The sequence below is a fragment of the Vulpes lagopus genome, chromosome 8 (assembly GCF_018345385.1).
Source record: "Vulpes lagopus strain Blue_001 chromosome 8, ASM1834538v1, whole genome shotgun sequence".
In the NCBI taxonomy this organism is placed as follows: Eukaryota; Metazoa; Chordata; class Mammalia; order Carnivora; family Canidae; genus Vulpes; species Vulpes lagopus.
Window position 1 is genome coordinate 61,674,737 of NC_054831.1, and position 22,335 is coordinate 61,697,071.

Sequence of the window (22,335 nt, forward strand, 5' to 3'; positions counted from 1 at the left end):
TTTTTAAAAATATATTTATTTACTTTGAGAGAGAGAGAGAGAGAGTGCGCCTTGGACGTGCACGGGGTGGGGGAGAGCGTAGGCAGAGGGTGGGAATCTTCAAGCAGGCTCCCCACTGAGCATGAAGATCATGACCCATGAGATCACCAACTGAGGTGGAACCAAGAGTGGACCGAGCCACCCAGGCACTCCTTAGCAATTCTGAATATAGAGACTGTATTTCTTGCCTCTGGAGAGATGGCATTGGATTTATTATCCTTTTGAATATAAAATGCTTGTAATTCTATTTTCTTTAAAGAATTAAACTGGGTTTTTTTTCTATCTATTCTTCTGTCAATCATCTCTTGCATTTTGGCCTGTCTCCTTTTTTGCCAATGGCCATCTGCCAGTCTCTGAAGATGGTGGTGAATACAGAATAGGCACCAGCTTCCTTTTTTTCCAAATTCAAAAGCAATAGGTGCTTGAGCCAAGTCTCTCGATAACCAAGTCCCACCTGAAATATCAAGGCATTCTTTTAAGTTGTCTTTGATTTTCCAGTCAGTGAATGCTCTGTTTGCTTTCCATCTGAGCACCATTTGGCAAGCTAGAAGTAAAATCTGTAGAATTATTTAGTATCACATCTGCTTATAGCTGCTTTTTCAAGATTAACCAAGTGATTTTCAAGTTTTACTTATGTGTTAACCACCTGTGGTGACTGCATTTTATATGGTTATAATTTAGAAAACTAAATGTCAACAAATGCAACCTAAAAACAAATATGGAGTATCCAAAAATGGAGCATTTTAGTGCTAAATTACATATTCCATTCCCTTAGCTTGCTTGCACTAATATAGTAATGAGTTCCTCTGGAAATAATTAAAAGTTAATTGCCCAAGAATGAGATTGATTTTGTTCAATTTAAAAACAGTAGGTCCTAAATTATTAAGAAAAAAATATGATCCATAAAGGAAAAGGAAATAAAAATTTAAAAACAAAAACAAAAAAAAAAGTTCACAGTTAGCTCCTGTTTAAAAAAAAAAAAATTAACATGACTGTTGAGTATCAGGGAGCCTCATATTGAAAAGACTAACATGGTAAAAAAGAAAAATTTTAGTAAGTTGTTTATGGTTTAATTATTTGTTTTGCTGGGAATCTAACGTGAAAATATACAAGTACATTCAAAATACAATGTTCGTACTCAAGCCAGCTCTTTGAAGACATATGTAAGAAAATGATTACAATGTCTTTGGGATAGTTTCTGATTTTTTGCTTTCTGTAAACATATATCCTCCAGAAAAGTTGAAATCTGAATATGTCATGTTCCTTGATACAAACATACTAGTTAAGATTTTTATGAAATTTTCTCAATGCTAAAGAATTTATTTACTGTCAAGTCCTAAGTCAGAGATCCATCTTACGCTGCCCAGAGTTTTGAGGGAAATTTTATGGTAGGATTTCTGTCATTGGTGGAAAAGTGCAGGAAATCCAGGAATTCAGCAATATGTATAATAATCCTATTATTTCTTTGGTTCTAAAAACACCTAGGTAGTACTACTGTAAAGATCTATCTTTTTATATAATTTTAGGGCAATCTGACTAAGCTGTTATCCATTATTACGGGAAACAAAGAAAGTGTTTCGGAAGAAAATAAGATCTATTAGTTGAACAAGCTTAGCATTCAAATTTTCTTTTTCTGGAATACTATGAAGGGGATTTGCGAATTCTGGATTAGTGAGACTCCTTTTTTTCTCCTTCCTAGAGAGCCACTTTTTCTTTCCTCTCCTCTCTAGAATATTTCCCTCAGTGACAATTCACAGTCAAGGGGGGATGATTCTCTCCATGAATCATGACCTTGGCTGCAACATTTTCTAATGATAGGCTGTCCTAAAAATACACAGATTTTCTATTCCTAAAATAACATCTCCGACCACCAGATAAGACCTCTGTATTGACCTGTGCCCTGATGAGAATTCATCTCTTCCTCCTCTGTCCTTCACTAGCACACAGGTTTATTTTATCTTTGCCCAGATTTTCTACCACTGTTGCTGCTGAATCACATGAGCTTTGAAAGAAAGGACAGGGGCTTTGTTTTAAGGGTGAGAATGCTTTACATATGGAGGTGCTTAACATGATTATAACAACTACCTTTTATTCTGTATTTACTATGTGTCAGGCATCACGCAAAAGCTTTCATTTCCACTGAAGTCTTCCAATTCTTTTATCTCATCCAATCCTGCAATCATATCAAAAGTGTTTAGTTCCCTGTTTCATAGATTAAGTAAAAAAGAAATTAGGAAGTTTGAGAAGCTTAGCCCAGGTTTTGAAACTATAACTTGGCAGAGCCAGGATTTAAAAAATAAAAAGTTTTTAAGGATGGAAGTTTGGAGAGACAGAGGAAAAAAAAAATAAATGCCAAGGTTGAACTTTCTTCTTTAGTCTTCAATGCCTAGTGTTAGCACATGTAGTTTTGCTAAGTAATCCAAAGCAAATGTCCATCGGGAAAGGGGAAGAGGCCCTTCCCTTGCCCACCAAAACGGTCTTGTTAGCTTATTTACAGTAACCTCTTTCAAAACTTATTTGAATAGTTTGTTATAAAGGATACAGAGTTTCCTTTAGCAATAATTGAGGTTATATTTGTGCAAAGTGCACAATTAGCAAGATAGAGTCCTCACAATAAACAAACAAATAATAAATAAATAAATAAATAAATAAATAAATAAATAAATAAATAAAAAGTAACAAAAATAGCACATAGAGTTCTAATGGGAAAAAAAAAGATTTGCAAGCAATCCATTAAAATTTGCAGACAGCAGAAATGGTATCAAGTTTATTTCTCATAGGAAAATTAGTCCTGTGTCGCTTTTTTCTGTGTCAAGTTCTCTACTCATATATCAAAGATGAAGCATAAATAGACCTCTGCACCACCTCAGATTCATACACTCAGTCTATGGAAAGAGACAGCAATTCTTGATGTCGAATTTCAAAGGCATGGGTATAAAATACTTCAGAGACTTAAATTTTAGTATGCAAGCTTAAACTTAGGTTGTCTAAAACAACAACGTTAGCAAGAACATGCACATGATAGGAAAGACATACATGAAAACTTGACAGAAAAGGCTGACTAGTCAGACACACTATTTGTGCTTGTGATGTGTGAGCATCAGATAATGCCCCCGAAATCCACATGCCCAGTTTTCTTGGCATAGGTGGGCCTCAGCCTGTTGTCCTCCTGCCCCGTTTCTGTCTCCTTCCTCTCTCAAAAGCATAGTGGTTGCCCCCTGTTATACTGTCATCCTACCTAATACCACTCTGGGAATCTTTCCAACTGCATTTGTATATTCAGGACCTGAGGCAGAGCTAGAATCCCTACGTTAGTTCAGTTATTCTCCATAAAGGAGTTCCTTTGACAGAGACCATATGGCTTGTGAGCCTGAAGTATTTACTATCTGGCCTTTTGTAGGTAAAGTTTGCCTGGATTGATGAAGGACCTATAACAAATACATGTAATGAAAAAAAATTAAAATATGTATTCTCAATAAATTACCTTGGAAGCAAATATTGACTATCTGGTTATGTCACTGAAGTAACAGTGACATGGCATAAATCAGATAACTCTAATGATTATCACCTAAGGAAACACCAGACAGTAAATGAAGGACTAGGTCAAACTAACATCATAGTGGTTAAAAATAAATACTAAAAAAGATTCTGAAGACATCGAATTGATGGATCTTGTGAGCTGAGAAAATAACTTGAAGATTCAGGCCTAGATATCATTCTGCATATGCTTATAGAGCTTTTCTATAAGTATTTTTTTTAATCTGGCTTAAAGGGATGTGCACTGAAACACTAAGTCAGTTTCATTAAAAGCAAATCTGAAGAAAAAAAGCACATATCCAAGAATGTTTGTGTTAACATAAGGTGACACTAACTGTATTTTATGAAGCAGAAAATTGCTTCATACCCAAATTCTTAAAATCCTTCTCTTTTTTTTTTGCTGCCTTTAATAAGACATAGAACATTTGTACACATGAGCTGCATAAAACTCTAATAGAATTAGCATTTAGTAATTTGATATTTTATATGCCTGGCAAATCTGATGTAGAATTAAGCAAGGAAATAAGGAAGCAGAACACTATTTTATGACCAGGATCATTCCCTAAAGTGGAATGAATTTACCAATACATTGTTGGTAATCTACGCAAGGATCTGATGCAATCTTAGAAACAGACCCTTCCGGATAAGCTTGCAGATCTATAACGAGGAGAGAATAACAAAAATTTAAAACGAAAACAAAGCTTTATATATTAAAACCCACTGCTAAAAATATACATAGTATTTTCTTAAGCATTGATATCACAATTTACATTTCAAAAGGCAACATGAATTCAGCTACGTATACGGATATATTTCAAAATTGTCTCCCATATAGTTTTAAAATAATAAGAATATCTTTGCAGCAAACTCTAGAAGTCTCAGAAGTGTTTCCACCCAAATCAATTTACTTTTTTTACTTGGAGTAATCACTCTTAAGACTTTAGAAGATGACACTGAATTTACCATGAGCTGAAGATATAAGTGGAGAAATATAATGTTCTTTAATCAAAATAAATTGATGAAAGGGAACAGTGCCTCACTTTCAAGGTTGAATGATTAATGTGAATGAATATGGACCGCAACATGTGTATAAAAGGTATTCTGAGGGATCCCTGGGTGATGCAGCGGTTTGGCGCCTGCCTTTGGCCCAGGGCGAGATCCTGGAGACCCAGGATCAAGTCCCACATTGGGCTCCCAGTGCATGGAGACTGCTTCTCCCTCTGCCTTTGTCTCTGCCTCTGTGTGTGTGTGTGTGTGTGTGTGTGTGTGTGACTATCATAAATAAATAAAAAAATTTTTAAAAAAGGTATTCTGATTTAACCAGTCTATAAAAGTTATTTCACAAATATATCTTCTGAAGAAAAATGTGCATTATCAAAAAAATCATTAAACAAATATCTTTTAAGAAACAGCGTTCTGTCGGTCAAGCACTATTATCTGACATTATAATGCCTCAAGTTATATCTTCTAGGGACATACAGAGAGAAGAAGAAAAAAAAATGCTTCTCTTCTCTGAGTCCCTGTCAATGTTATATTATCATATTTTAAATGAGCTCATAGTACTTGTCTGAAAGATTTAATTACATTGTAAAATATAGTGATAACAAGTCTAGATTCATTAATGGGGTGAAGTGTACAAATGATTTAATAAAATGATTTTCAACCTTTTCCTTCTCAAACAGGAGAAACATTTTTGAAAAATGAAACTCCAAATACAAAACAGATAAATTTAGATCTGGCCAGAGATTCACAGCCACGCCCTCCCATCTCCTTCTCCTCCACATCAGTCATCCAAGTCCTCTGCAACACCAAACCCCCGAACTCTGGGCAGAGCTTGAAAATCTGTGATTAATGCAGGCTTTTCTAGTTAGAAATACAAACCTTCCTAATCTAACCATTCTTTCTGCAGGTCGTTTGCAAGGATCCATATCTACTGTGATTAGAGACACTTAATTTCTTAAGCAATGAGAGAGACAGAAAAGGAGAAAGACATGCAGTTTGTCCAGATCAGTTTACTGGTTACCCATCCTGAAGAGATGCTGACAAATATAACGGTCTTCTTGTATCCCTTATAGTCCTTCCCTAAATGTTTCTGGTTCATAACAGGAGTAAAGTTCATGCTATGATTCTCTAAGAAACTAGAAATACCAACTTCATCCATTTCTCTGCACATTTTAGTGTTCTAAGTAAAATTCTGAAGCTGTTTATATATCAAAACTTAAATTAGGGCAAAGACCCTTTTTGTTGATGAGACAAATGGCTCATCAAAGGAATTTCTAGTCCCTCTCCAGGGTGTAACTTTGTTATCTTGGCAGAAAAGAGGTGACTTGATTCATGCATTCTTGATGTTCCTCAGGAAGACAGACAACTCTGAAAGACCAGGAGCCATTAATCTGAGTACCATGGAATAACAATTTATTGGTGAAAGTCTAGCATTTTACCGAGGCACAGCACACCTATACCCACAAGTTTTTGTGTTCCTTTTTCTGAGCCAACAACAAAGTAAAAGTCACTGTTCTTTCTGCCTACTTTGTATGCTTTCAAAGGTACTATTTAAGTACAACACTTGGTATGAAGTCAAGAAATTTTAAGAAAGGGTGTCAAAAATTGGAATCCTGAAACATCCAGTAGTTTTATTTGTGACTGTTAGCTTCAATGGCTCACAGCCATGAGGAGTAATCTTTTTTTTTTTTTTTTCTTTTCCACAAGCTTTAACTCTCACTTCTGTTGTACCAAGATAGCAAAGTTGAATGCTTGGCAAGAAATTTTTAGATTCTGAAAAAATTCATTCATCAAAAAGAGAAGATTTCTCCTCTTTGTTTAAGATCCTTTGCTTTTGTGGCTAAAGAAGCTGGGTCAGGACTTGGAGAATATCATATAGATTTTCAGTTATAGACCAAGTTACGATTTTCCAATAAACACTTCTGAGCAGTGCTAAGTACCATGGAAAGTAAAAAAGCAAAAAATAGCTCACATTTATTGAGCACCTACTATGTCAAACACCAAAAGAGTGCTTCATCTATATTACCCTGTTTAATTCTCACCAAAACACAGGGAACATTGATTTTACAATCTCCATTTTATAAAAACTGCATCTCCAATTATAACTTGCCATGGCTCATAGTCGATGGCAGAGTCAAGACCTGAACCCAGTTTTATATATGCAATTCTAAAACTCATCCTCTTCCCACTAAATACAATGGCCTTAAGTTTTTGCAGTAGTCAAATGCAAATAATTTTGAGGAGTATTGTGAGAATGGGGTGAGAATTACATAATTGCCAATCTTTAATCACATGTCAACTATTAACTTGTTCCAACAATGTCTGTTACCTTGACTTCTTCCCTTTCTTTTCCCCATTATTTCCATATTAAACGAGATAGTGTTTTATTTTGTTTTTCTGGCAGTGCCCCAGTGGCATGTTGAAATTATTAACCAAGTTATTCATTACTAATTCAAGTCTAGAGACTCCATTACTCTCAGTGTCTGAATTCAGAAAGGGAGTTGAGTTTGGCAAGGGAAGTTCTCTTTTGTAATGTAATAAAATGTGCTGTGCTCCCAGTTTCTTCAGGACATGCCCAGTTTCAAGACCCCAAAGTTGTACACTTAATTAGGTGTAAAATAACATCACTTGTTGAATGGAATACTCATTTTATAACCATAAATTCTAAAAGCTATAAAATCAGGACACCTGGGTGGCTCAATGGTTGGTTGCCCTTTGCTCAGGGCATGATCCTGGGGTGCTGGGATGGAATCCCACATTGAGCTCCACACAGAGGGCCTGCTTCTCCCTCTGCCTATGTCTCTGCCCCTCTCTCTGTGTCTCTTATGAATAAATTTTAAAAATCTCTTAAAAATAAATAAATAAAAGCTATAAAATCATAAATTTCACTCTTAGAAATAATTACCTATAATAATATCATCTTCCTTTCCTAAAATAAAAACTACGTGACAACTTATTCGTGTATATATAATTGGAAGAAACAAAATAAAACTATTTTTGTCCTAGAAGTCTTCCTTCAATTACTGTTCCTCAGCCTCAGATTATCATTTATCTTCTTTAAAAGTTATGAGGTTTCTAAAAAATAAAAAATAAATAAACGTTATGATGTTTCTAACAGAGTTGGAAAGCTTTCATAAATAAGCAGTCAGATTAGTTGCCAAAGACATATTTAAGATCAGTCAATGAAGAAATATTATCTTTATAATGTTAAGATAACAAGTTTGATCTTAAATGTTAATAGCCCCTGGTAAACTTGAAGACTTCATCCCTAACTGTATAGCAAATGCTGTGTCCTCAGGCTAGGTTCTGTAACCTTGATTGGAGGTCACCCTTGGGAGAAGGATAATCCCCCATCGTGGCACTTCCTTCACAAGGCAGCATGAGTTAGAGCTCACAGAGGGAAAGCATCAAGGAAACCCCAACAGCTACTCTCCTCTTCAAATCCTTGAGCAGATTATGTTGGCAGATGTTCTATGACCATAGGTGCTTGATTTCATTTGGTAATATGTACTAATCCCAGGGTTTTAAATTTTTTTTTTTTAAATTTTATTTATTTATGATAGGCACACAGTGAGAGAGAGAGAAGCAGAGACACAGGCAGAGGGAGAAGCAGGCTCCATGCACCGGGAGCCCGATGTGGGATTCGATCCCGGGTCTCCAGGATCGCGCCCCGGGCCAAAGGCAGGCGCCAAACCGCTGCGCCACCCAGGGATCCCCTAATCCCAGGGTTTTAAAAAGAGGAATACCTAAACATTAATCTTTTTAGTAGCGTGCAATTTCCACCCACTCAAAAAGTTTACCCATGTAACTCTCAACATTTAATGCTAAGATATCCTTTGAGTTTTAGCTGACTTTGTCATTCTAGTAGTAAAATCATTACTTTTCAAGCTTCCAAAATCATAATGAATATTACTTTGTATCTCTAATAAGGGTTGTTATGAGTCTCAGCTATTTACTAATTCTTCTATAATCTGGTATGGCTGCCTTATTTTTGCCATTTAATCAAGCTATGAGTTGACTTTTCATTTTACTTTGCACTCATATAGGAAAGACACAAGGCAGGAAGCAATTGATGATTTGACAGTCTCCTAAAGCTTGATTTTCTAATTTCTAACTTTTTGCCTTTTCAACTGTATAGCACATTGTTGACTAGAATTAGAAGTGGTGAAAGTAGTTATTTTGTCTTGTTTCTGATTTTGAGAAGAAAGCATTCACTCCTTTCATCATTGTGCATGATGTTGACTGTAGTTTACTCATAGATATCCTGTATTATTTATGAATATAGAATGTTAAAATCCCAATAGTTAAGAATCAAAACCCACAGAACTAAAATAATTAAAACATGGCCAAATAATAAATTCATTCCATGATTTAATAAAATATATTAATGCAATGAATAACACTGGTAGTGAAGATCATTTTCTCATCTTGTTAGATGGAAAAAAATATTTGATAAAATCTAACATTTTTTTCCTAAGTAAAAAAAGCAAATTGAGATACAAGGATATGTATTAACACAATAATAAGTATTATTTCAAAACAATGGAAAAAGAAATACTGAACGTTGAAACCCCGAGACATTCCAATTAAAATAAAGAAAGGAAGAATGCAATTATTACTATTATGTAATAGAATTCTGTATTTCTGGTTAATGCACAGAGAAAAGAAAACTAAATATGAAGCATGACTATTGGAAAAGAGAAGCAACATTATTATTTGTAAATAAAAGTACCAGTTACAAAATGACTACATAAAAATCAGTAGTTTTCCATGTCAGAAATAACCATTTGGAAAATGGAGTTATTAAAGCTCTTTAACAATAGCAGAAATAGATAAAATAATTACTAACAAACTTAATGTGTAGGCCCTATACAAGGTAGATAATTGAAGTTTGATAAAGCACTTAAAAGAACACCTAAAAAAAACATTTTATTTTACTTTTTAAAGATTTTATTTATTTATTCATGAGAGACACAGAGAGAGAGAGAGAGAGAGGGAGAGACACAGGCAGAGGGAGAAGCAGGCTCCATGCAGGGAGCCTGAGGTAGGACTTGATCCCAGGTCTCCAGGATCGCACCCTGGACTGAAGGTGGCGCTAAACTGCTGAGCCACCCGGGCTGCCCGAAAAAAACATTTTAATGGATGGAAAGCTAGACTATAGCAATATGTCAATTATTTCCACATTAATTCTACCACATACAATAGAACTATTATTTGTTTTTTAATTAATTAATTAATTAATTAATTAATTTTTTGTGTATTTTTTTAAAGATTTATGTATTTATGATAGACACAGATAGAGAGAGAGAGAGAGGCAGAGACACAGGCAGAGGGAGAAGCAGGCTCCATGCCGGGAGCCCGATGCGGGACTCGATCCCAGGACTCCAGGATCGCGCCCCAGGCCAAAGGCAGGCGCCAAACCGCTGAGCCACCCAGGGATCCCAATTTTTTGTGTATTTTTATTGGAGTTTGATTTGTCCACATATAGTATAACTTAACAGTTCATCCTGTTAAGTGCCCCCTCAGTGACCATAACTTAGTCACCCCATCCCCCTGCCCACCTCCCCTTCCACTACCACTTGTTCATTTCCCAAAGTTAGGAGTCTCTCATGTTTGGTCACCCTCTCTGATTTTTCCCACTCATTGTCTTTCCTTTCCCCTATGATCCCTTTCACTATTTTTTATATTTCCCGTATGAGTGAAACCATATGATGATTGTCCTTTTCCGATTGACTTACTTCACTCAGCATCATACACTCCAGTTCCATCCATGTTGGAGCAAATGGTGGGTATTTGTCCTTTCTAATGGCTGAGGAATATTCCATTGTATACATAGACCACATCTTCTTCATCCGTTCTTCTTTTGATGGACACCGAGGCTCTTTCCACAGTTTGGCTATAGGGGACACTGCTGCTATAAACATTGGGGTACGGGTGTCCTGGCGTTTCACTGCATCTGTATCTTTGGGGTAAATCCCCAGCAGTGCAATTGCTGGGTTGGAGAGTAGCTCTATTTTTAACTCTTTGAGGAACCTCCACACAGTTTTCCAGAGGGACTGTACCAGTTCACATTCCCACCAACAGTGCAATAGGGTTCCCCTGTCTCCACATCCTTTCCAACATTTGTTGTTTCCTGTCTTGTTAGTTTTCACCATTCTCACTGGGGTGAGGTGGTATCTCACTGTGATTTTGATTTGTAGTTCCCTGATGGCAAGTGATGCCGAGCAATTTCTCATGTGCCTATTGGTCATGTCTATGTCTTCTTTGCTGAAATTTCTGTTCATGTATTTTGCCCATTTCATGGTTGGATTGTTTGTTTCTTTGCTGTTGAGTTTAATAAGTTCTTTATAGATCTTGGATACCAGCCCTTTATCTGATATGTCATTTGCAAATATCTTCTCCCATTCTTCGGTTGTCTTTTAGTTTTGTTGACTGTTTATTTCACTGTGCAGAAGCTTCTTATCTTGATGAAGTCCCAAGAGTTCATTTTTGCTTTTGTTTCCCTTGCCTTCCTGGATGTATCTTGCAAGAAGTTGCTGTGGCCAAGTTCATAAAGGGTGTTGCCTGTGTTTTCCTCTAGGTTTTTGATGGACTCTTGTCTCACATTTAGATCTTTCATCCATTTTGAGTTTATCTTTGTGTATGGTGCAAGAGAGTGGTCTAGTTTCATTCTTCTGCATGTGGCTGTCCAATTTTCACAGCACCATTTATTAAAGAGACTGTCCTTTTTCCAGTGGATAGTTGTTCCTCCTTTGTTGAATATTAATTGGCCATAGAGTTGAGGGCCCATTTCTGGGTTCTCTATTCTGTTCCATTGATCTATGTGTCTGTTTTTGTGCCAGTACCACACTGTCTTGATTATCACAGCTTTGTAGTACAACCTGAAATCGGGCATTGTGATGCCCCCGGCTCTGGTTTTCTTTTTCAATATTCCCCTGGCTATTCAGGATCTTTTCTGATCCACACAAATCTTAAGATGATTTGTTCCAACTCTCTGAAGAAAATCCATGGTATTTTGACAGGAATTGCATTGAACATGTAAATTGCCTGGGGTAGCACTGACATTTTCACAATATTAATTCTTCCAATCCATGAACATGAAATATTTTTCCATCTCTTTGTGTCTTTCTCAGTTTCTTTCAGAAGTGTTCTATAGTTTTTAGGGTATAGGTCCTTTATAGGTTATATTAGATTATTCCTAGATTTGTTGGTTAGATTTATTCCTAGATACCTTATGCTTTGGGTTGCAATTGTAAATGGGATTGACTCCTTAATTTCTCTTTCTTCAATCTCCTTGTTAGTGTATAGAAATGCCACTGATTTCTGGGCATTGATTTTGTATCCTGCCACACTGCCATTTGAATTGCTGTACGAGTTCTAGCAATTGTGGGGTGGAGTCTTTTGGGTTTTCTAGGTACAGTATCTTGTCATCTGTGAAGAAGGGGAGTTTGACTTCTTTGCCAATTTGGATGCCTTTTATTTCTTTTTGTTGTCGGATTGCTGAGGCTAGAACTTCTAGTACTATGTTGAAAAGCAGTGGTGAGAGTGGACATCCCTGTCGTGTTCCTGAACTTAGGGGAAAGGCTCTCAGTGTTTCCCCATTGAGAATGATATTTGCTGTGGGCTTTTCATAGATGTCTTTTAAGATGCTGAGGAATGTTCCGTCTATACCTATACTCTGGAGAGTTTTGATCAGGAATGGATGCTGTATTTTGTCTAATGCTTTCTCTGCATCTATTGAGAGGATCATATGGCTCTTGTTTTTTCTCTTCTTGATATGATCTATCACGCTGATTGCTTTATGAGTGTTGAACCAGCCTTGCATCCTGGGCATAAATCCCACTTGGTCATGGTGAATAATCTTCTTGATCCACTGTTGGATCCTACTGGCTAGTACCTTGTTGAGAATTTTGCATCCAAGTTCATTAGGGATATTGGTCTATAATTCTCCTTTTTGGTGGGGTCTTTGTCTGGTTTTGGAATTAAGGTGATGATGGCCTCATAAAATGAGTTTGGAAGTATTCTGTCCTTCTCTATCCTTTGGAACAGCATTAGTAGAATAGGTATTATTTCTTCTTTAAGGTTTGCTAGAATTCCCCTGGGAAGCCATCTGGCCCTGGACTTTGGTGTCTTGGGAGGTTTTTGATGACTGCTTCAATTTCCTCGCTGGTTATTGGCCTATTCAGGTTTTCTATTTCCTCCTCTTCCAGTTTTGGTAATTTGTGGTCCAGAAATACATCCATTTCTTCTGGATTGCCTAATATGTGGTCATACACCTGCTCATAACACGTTTTTAAAATTGTTCGTATTTCCTTGGTATTGTTTGTGATTTCTCCTCTTTCATTCATGATTTTATTAATTTGAGTCTTTTTTCTTTTCTTTTTAATAAGGCTGGCTAATGGTTTATCTATCTTATGAATTCTTTCAAAGAACCAATTCCTGATTTTTTTGATCTGTTCTACAGTTTTTCTGGTCTCTATTTCATGGAGTTCTGCTCAAATCTTTATCATCTCTCTTCTTCTGCTTGGTGTAGGTTTTATTTGCTTCTCTTTCTCCAATTCCTTTAGGTGCGAGATTAGCTTGTGTATTTAAGCTTTTTCCAATTTTTTAGGGAGGCTTGTATTGCGATGTATTTCCCTCCTAGGACTGCTTTTGTTGTATCTCAAATATTTTGAACGGTTGTATCTTCATTCTCATTAGTTTCCATGAATCTTTTTAATTCTTCTCTAATTTACTGGTTGACCCATTCATCTTTTAGCAGGATGCTCTTTAACCTCCATGTGTTTGAGGTTCTTCCAAATTTCTTCTTGTGATTGAGGTCTAGTTTTGAAGTATTGTGGCCTGAAAATATGCAGGGGACAATCCCAATCTTTTGGTATCCGTTGAGACCTGTTTTGTGACCCAGTATGAGGTCTATTCTAGAGAAAATTCTATGTGCACTTGAAAAGAATGTGTATTCAGTTGCATTCGGATGCAAAGTTCTGTATATATCTGTGAAATCCATCTGATCCAGTGTATCATATAAAGCCCTTATTAAAAAAAAAAAAAAAGCCCTAGTTTCTTTGGTGATGTTTTGCTTAGAAAATCTGTCATTTGCAGAAAGTGCCGTGTTGAAGTCTGCCAGTACTAGTATATTATCATCTAAGTATCTCTTTACTTTGGTTATTAATTGATTGATATACTTGGCAGCTCCCACATTAGGGGCATAAATATTCATGATTGTTAGGTATTCTTGTTGCACAGACCCTTTAAGTATGATAGTGTCCTTCTTCATATCTTATTACAGTCTTTGAGATAAACTTTAATTTATCTGATATGAGGATTGCTATCCCAGCTTTCTTTTGAGGACCCCTTGAATGGTAAGGCGGGAGATGTCCTTGGGTCTCAAATGAGTCTCTTGTAGACAGCAAATAGATGGGTCTTGCTTTTTTATCCAGTCTGAAACCCTGCGTCTTTTGATGGTATCATTTAACCCATTAACGTTCAGAGTAACTATTGAAAGATACGAATTTAGTGTCATCGTAATACCTATTCAGTCCCTGTTTTTGTGGATTATTTCTTTGGGCTTCCTCTTTCTTTTACAGGGTCTCCCTTAATATTTCTTGCAGAGCTGGTTTGGTGGTCACATGTTCTTTCAGTTTCTGCCTATCCTGAAATCTCTTATCTCTCTGTCTATGCCAAATGAGAACCTTGCTGGATATAGTATTCTTGGATGCATGTTCTTCTAATTTAGGACACTGAATATATCCTGCCATCCCATTTGGGCCTGCCAGGTCTCTGTGGAGAGGTCTGCTACTAATCTAATATTTCTCCCCATATAAGTTAAGAATCTTGTCTCTCGCTGCTTAAAGGATTTTCTCTTTATCTTTGGAATTTGCAAGTTTCACTATTAAATGTCGAGGTGTTGTATGGTTTTTATTGATTTGGGGGATGACCTGTCTATCTCCTAGATCTGAATGCCTGTTTCCCTCCCCAAATTAGGGAAGTTCTCAGCTATGATTTGTTCAAATATGCTTTCTGGCCCTCTCGGTGCCCTCTGGAACCCCAATTATACATAGATTTTTCCTCCTGAGGCTGTCATTTATTTCCCTTAACCTTTCCTCATGGTTTTTTAATTATTTTTCTCTTTTTTCCTCAGCTTCCTTCCTTGCCATCAATTTGTCTTCTATATCACTCACTCTTTCTTTCATCTCATTAACCCTCATCATTAGGACCTCCAGTTTGGATTGCATCTCATTTAATTGATCTTTAATTTCGGCCTGATTAGATCTAAACTCTGTAGTCATGAAATCTCTTGAATCCTTTATGATTTTTTCCAGAGCCACCAGTAGCTTTATAATTGTGCTTCTGAATTGGCTTTCTGACATTGAATTGTAATCCAAATTCTGTAACTCTGTGTGTAACTTTGTGTACTGTTTCTGATTCTTTCTTTTGTGGTGAGTTCTTCCTTATGTTCATTTTGCTCAGTGCAAAGGGGCTGTATGAGTGCGCTGAATCAAGAATACCAACCACCACCTAAGTAAATTTCAGCCTAGATGATTCTTGCAGAAGCAAAAACTTCTCTCTGTAGCATTCTGGCTGTTCTCTCTTTAAATCTCAGGACAAATTCATAGGTTTTAAAGATGATTCGTAGGTGTTAAGTTTGAATCAGGTGAGTTGAAGATCCCTACTCTTCTACCATCTTGCCCCAATCCCTAGGATGGTTATTTGGAACATTGGAAGGTGATTGTAAAAAAATCACAGAAAGGAATAAATGAGTGATACTACTTAAGGGAAAATTTAAAATAAGATCAATGATGGAAGACTTAAACTACTAAGTAGTGAATCATGTCATAAAACTATAATGGTGAAATCATTATAGGAATTATACAAGAAGGAACAAAGCAATCAGTGGAAGAGTATATGATTTCAGAAGTAGACCTTAGCATATGAGTTTGTTATGTAAGAAAACAGGCAGTTTAAAACAATGGATAAAGATCTATTCAGCATGGGCATCTGGGTGGCCCAGTCAGTTAAGTGGCTGCCTTTAACTCAGGTCATGATCCTAGGGTCCTGGGATCAAGCCCCTGGAGCCCAGAGTCCAAAGGTTCAAGCCCCATGTTGGTAGGTCTGGCCCCCTGCTCAGTCGGGAGCCATCCTCTCTCCCTCTCCTTCTACTGCTCCCCCTGTTTATGATCTCTTTCTCTCTTTCAAATAAATAAATAAAATCTTAAAAGAAAATAAGATCTATTCACAATTAATCCTGAGATGCGACCATTTGTTTTAGGTGAAATTTGCATATTTAGATTTGGTTCTTCACACCGTATACTAAAATAAATGTAGAATTGATTAGAGAAGTAAAAGTAAAGAATGAAATAATGGGCAAACTAGAAGAGAGAATGGCAAGCCAAATACATAAATACCAAATTAGTGGAGGCCTTTCTGAGCATAAAGGCAAAGAAAGAAATCTTGCAAGGTAAGTTTGAAAAGCAAATATCACAATGTAAAAATACAAACTGTTGTATTATCAAAAAAATCATATTTAGAATAGAATGGCAAATTACAGATCGGCAATACATTTAACAGAATTTCCTGCTCTTAATTCAAAGAAGTCCTGTAAAAAAAATAAAATAAAATAAATTTGGAAAATGTACTATTCAAAAATGTAAAAATAAAAATAGTCATTAAACATGTTTTTAAAGTTTATCCTCACCTGTAATGGAAGAAATGCTCATTAAAGTAAGACATATCATTTTAATCCACCAAACTACAAAAAGGATAAATATTTTTATAAGAGTTAAAATTATGTGGGATTCTTATACATAGGTTGAGTAAATGTTTTTTACAGCCATATAATGGAGTATATGCCATCATTAAAAATTAACTCTCAAGGGATATTTATGGATGTGGAAAAATGCCCAGACTATATTATTAACTGTAGAAAAGTAAGCTATCACATGTTATGATTCAATTTGATTAATACATGGTATAAGCAAATATATATTAAATAAAGTCTGGGTGGACTTTATTAATGGTGGACATATATTAATATATTTAATATATATTAAATAAGTCATTTAATTAATAAGTCATTTATTTAATTAATAAATAAGTCATTTATTAAATAAAGTCATAATAAAATTAATGATATTTTAGCACTGGGATAATATATACTCTGCCACATGTATAAAAGTCAAAATTCTGGATTTCAGATATCAGATGACTTGAGCCCAATTTTATATTGGAAAGTCATCTACAAAACAAAGTTCCTACATTTTGCAGATAGCCATTCTTATTGGCATTAGATTATGATTCAAGCTACAACTAACATCAAGAGCTTTTATTAAGAGAAAACAGACTCATGACACCTGGATGGCAGAGTCAGTTGGGTCAGCTCGGGTTTGGATCTCAAAGGCATGAGTTCAAGCCCTGCATTGAGCTCCACTAGGCATGGAGCCTAGATTAAAAAAAAAAAAAAAAAAAAAAAAAAAGACAACAAACTTCACATTCCTGCATATTAAATTTATGTAAAATTCATAATTTGTCCTTCAATATTGTCTCCATAATATATTACTGTGTACTTAGGCTTATCTGTCATTCTCAGACCTCTATATAATGAGTAGTTCAGGCATAAAAAATCTTGGAAAATTTTAAGATCAGATTTCTCAATTTTAGAAGAAAGGGTTTTAGAAGTGAAATTATCCATCTCACGTTGGAGACCAATTGGGAATAACAAGAATGCCCTATATGGGAAATAAGATATTATTGTTTTACAAATTTTTTATTGAGAATAATTATTATAATCAATATTTTAAATTTTATGACCATTTTTCAGTTAAATGCTTTAGTATTTGAAAACAAAATAGTTTATTCCTATCTTATAGTTCCATACTATCTATCAGCTATTTTACCCAATGATAAAATGTGTTGTTAGTTATAATTATATTATTTATCATTATAGTTGTTTCTCATCTAAAATATTTCTGATTCTTTTATAAAACATCTCTCCATTTATTTGATACTGCAGGATCATTTTTCACACTTTTGCAGACTATGACAAGAAAATGTACTAAATTAAAAATTGATTTTTCCATAAGATAACATACTCTGTTAAATACACATAAGGCTATTTAAATCATGAGACATCTTGATGAGGGATCTGCCCTAGTCTTCAGAATTTTACTGATATTTATTTTTTACATAATAATCTAGAACAGAGGCCAGAAAACTACAGGAAGTAAACCAAATTTGACCCACTTCCTGTTTTTGTAAATAAAGTGTTATTGGAACACAGCCACACTGATTTCTTAGGAATTTGTGGCTGCCTTTGAGCTACAATGGCAGAGGTAGATAAGTAGAACAGAAGTGATAGCCTGCAAAGCCTAAAATATTTACTGTCTAGTCCTTTTTCAGAAAACATTTACCGATTCCTGCTCTAGAAACTAATTCCTAACCAAGTCTTAAGAATCTGTGGTTTCTTTCCTAAATTCTCTTTTGCAGATGTTTCATCTCACTGGTGAAATGACATGTGTTTCATTGTTCAGTAAGAGATGCCTATTATGTTTAACCCTTAATGTGTGTACTTTAACACTTACCTGAATATATTATCCTGGCAAAATAAGTCATATTCTGAAACCCTTTCTATAGAACTGAGATAAGTTAGAGAAGAGATAATATTTACACTTTAATACCTTGATTAGACAGATGCTGAAAGCTAGGAGGGTACTGTCTTCTAGGCTGCCTTATTAAGTGGGGTTCACTTAACATGATTCCTTGGGGCTTTGAAATTAACACCCATTGAAACTCAGTGGAGAATAGTACAATTAATTTGAAGTACAGCTCTCTATCAGTTTGTTTTGGAATTAGATAATGCTGAGAAGAAGGGAAGAAGTTGAAAATAAAAACATGGGAAACCTATCATAGTTAGGAGTTCAGACTTCATTGAAATTCATTTTGAGGGCAGCCCTGGTGTCTCAGTGGCTTAGCGCTGCCTTTGGCCCAGGGAGTGATCCTGGAGACCCGGGATGGAGTCCCACATCAGGCTTCCTGCATGGAGCCTGCTTCTCCCTCTGCCTGTGTCTCTGCCTCTCTCTTTATCTCTCTGTGACTATCATAAATAAATAAAAATTTAAAAAAAAAAGAAATTCATTTTGAGTAATATTAACAGAACAATGTCATCTCTATAAATACTGCATAAAGATTTTGCCTATGTTCGAAAGCAACATAGATTTCCTCTCATAACATGCTATAATACTAATTCCCAAATGTGATGATTGAGGACTTTAAGTGTAGAGCACATATCACATTAATATGGTACACAGAATCAATTCCTAAATATTTTCCAAAATGCTGTCTCTAAAATGAAAATTTCACTTACTCATTTTCAACAATTGTTGACTTGCTATACATATATTACAAATATATATAAAGGTATTAAGAACAGCTGATATTTACTAAATGTTTAATACTTTATAAATTCCATTACCCTATTTTACAGATGAGGAAACAAGCTTAGATAGGAAAAATAACTTGCCTAAGATCTCATTCCTGTTTTGTGCCCAAAACAGAATTCTAACTCAAGCAGTTTGACTCCACCCCCCACCACCCCCACTTTGAGCCTTATACTCCTGAGGTCTAAAGTAAGCTAAAAGCAACAATCAGAGTGTAATGATAGATGCTGGCACTTGTTTGGGGGAGGCACTGAGAAAGGATTTCTCTCTCTTGGTCGGGGGGAAGGGTGGGAAGAGACAGGCTGGAGTTGAATTGGATCTACTAATTAGAAACAAAGAAGCTATTCCAGAGATAAGTAACAGCAGGTTCAAAGGCAGAGATCAAAGAGCACAGCACATTTAGGCATGGGCACTAAAGGGGCATTGGAACAGGTTGTAGAGGATGGACAGGAGGAGTGGAGGGGAACTGCCATGTTGACATTTCATACACAAAGTCAGTGGTGAATCTTCAGGAATCACCCGGGGTGCCTTGTTTACAATGAAAATTGCTGGACCCAAACTGCCGGAGAATCTTATTCAGCTACATTCATGAATTTGCTTTCAACTTGAATACTAGGTGATTCCAGTGTAGGAGAGAGCCTCTCTGCTCACAGTGTTAAGAGTGTCAGGAAATCGGGCAGTCGGGGTAGCTCAGCGGTGTAGCACCACCTTCGGCCCAGGGCTTGATCCTGAAGACCCGAGATCAAGTCCCACGTCTCTGCCTGTGTCTCTGCCTCTGTGTGTGTGTGTGTCTCTCTCATGAATAAATAAATAAAATCTTAAAAAAAAAAGAATGTCAGGAAATCAATATGCTGGAGCATGATATGGCTAATATCATTGGGTTTTAGAAAAAACAATGCAGCGGCTCAGTGGAGAGAGGAAGGTGTTCTTAAAGGGGATTTTTGGGTATTTTAAAATTCAGAGATAATAGAAAGGTGATTTTTCTTAGTAACACTAAGAAACACTTTCTTGTGTCTTTGTGACACACACACACAAATACACAACCTTTTGTTTATAATTGTTTTCAAATCTGTAATATAGATTACTAGGTTAGAAAGAAAACTAAAAATTAAGTGACTGGTCGTGTGAATTTTCTAAGGCACTGTAAGTTACCAAAATGCATTACTTTTTCAAATCAAATGTTTTCATGTTCTACCATTCTCAATCCTTCGTACCCTAGCAATTAGTAAACTGCAAATCAGTTAATAGGGAATCAATTGTGAATAAATGGATGAATTACTTAATTGAATCACATATTTCCAGTGGAACCTAATTTCACACAATATAACTGTGAGCTTATTTAATAAATCAAGCAAAATGCACTTTCTGTATTTTTCCTGGGATTAACATTTTTTTAAGATTTTATTTATTTATTCATGAGAGACAGAGACAGAGACAGAAAAAGAGAGGCAGAGACACAGGCAGAGGGAGAAGCAAGCTCCATGCAGGGACCCTGATGTGGGATTCAATCCCAGGTCTCCAGGATCAGGCCCTGGGCTGAAGGTGGCGCTAAACCGCTGAGCCACCTGAGCTGCCCTAATTTAACAATTTAAAGGACTAATTAGTTAAGATGAAATTTTGACTGACCCGTAAATTTAAGATACGGTACTGTCTTGTTAAATTAAGATAAAGGTTATTAATTCCCACTGACTCTGAATATATCTGGAATAGAGTAAGTGAAGACAAACTGCTCTTTAAAAATTATCTGTTCCATTTATTTACTTGTAGCTCTCAAAATGACTTGTGATCAGGTGACTCCCAAAATATACTTTTTTAGAAAATTGATATATCCTCAGGGCAAAAGGAAATGTCAATACATTTTTCAATATTTAAACAAACTTGAAAGGAAAAAAGGAGAAGAGGGAACAGCCATCTAATTCTGGAATTAAACAGGCTTCAAATGTCAGAATCTCTGGGTAACCAGAGATGATGGCCTTGATCAACTGGGGATTCTCACACTTGGGATGCCAGAGCACACACTGATGTTTATTCCACACTTAAGTTTATTCAACACAGATGGTAGGCATAAAACAGCAGAGCTCTAATGGATCATGTTCGGGCAAAATGATAGATACAGTCTTCTTTGTTGACAGTAGAGATGTTTTCACATTCCACTTGAATTAAATTATGCTCATCCATGCCATGGTACATAATCTCTGGCAAGGATTCTTAGAAAAAGTCATCATGTAGACGCGTTCATCGCAAAACAAATTTTTTTTAAAAGTTGCAAAGTAAGACTATAAGAAAACATAAGGCAAAAGTTGAATGACCTCCATTAATTGTGAACAACATATAGGTATTTATATTAGTATTTATCAGTATGGATTCATGTACCATATATAAATATATACCTAGATGTAAAATTCAGGAGTTATACAAATCCTTAATTTTAACAGACTAGCAAACATTTTTTGAATTTCCAACATGGAACAGAAATTATGTGTGAGATATACTAAGTATGATTTTATATGATACCAGCCCTAACTTTAAAATGTTCACAATCAAGTTTCACAAATAAGACATAAGTAAATGAAGTTTTATATAAAAGGGAAAAGTTAAATAGTAAAATAAGATGTGATCACAGCAATTATGAAGCATTATCAGGATGGACTCCGATAATAATTGCTGGGTCTTAAAATAATAAATGGACTATATAGCTGGGTAGAGAAAGAGGGCAGAAAATTTTTCCAATCAAGGAAGAGAGTAGAACTAAACAAAATCTTATTAACCCAGTGCTTGCTGAATTAGACCTTTTAGGGATGACCTAAGCATAATGCTGTTAGGGGTTCATAAGAACACATTCAGGTACACTGGTTAACCAGAAGGACTCACAGAACTCCCCAAAAGCTGTTATACTCAAGGTTGCCATTTGTTATAGCAAAAGGATACAGATTAAAATCAGTAAAGGTGAAAAATACATACACACAGTAGAGTCCACAAGAGACCAAACACAAGCTTCCAGTTGTCTTCTCCCAGTGGAGTTATACAGACAGCACTTAAGTCCCCCAGCAGCAATTCATGAAAACACACACCAAGTGTTGCCAACCAGGGAAGCCTACCCATGATTTGGTGTCCAGGGTTTTTATTGAGGGTCAGGCAGATAAGTATGAATTTCTCTAAGACTGTTCTCATCACTAATCTTCAGCCCCTCCAAGAGGTCAAACTGATTCAGCCTGGCCCCAGTCTCCAGATGAATAAAAACATCCATTCAGCATAAAGCATCTTGTTAGCATAAACTATCTTGCAAAGCCCCAAACCCAAGATTTACAAAGACACTCTTATCAGGTGC

At 35.9% G+C, this 22,335-nt stretch overlaps 1 protein-coding gene across 2 annotated transcripts in view; it reads left to right on the plus strand.

Moving 5' to 3' along the window:
- Positions 1 to 22,335, plus strand: part of PLXDC2 (plexin domain containing 2) — a 451,801-nt gene that overhangs the window by 359,054 nt on the left and 70,412 nt on the right. The window lies entirely within an intron of this gene.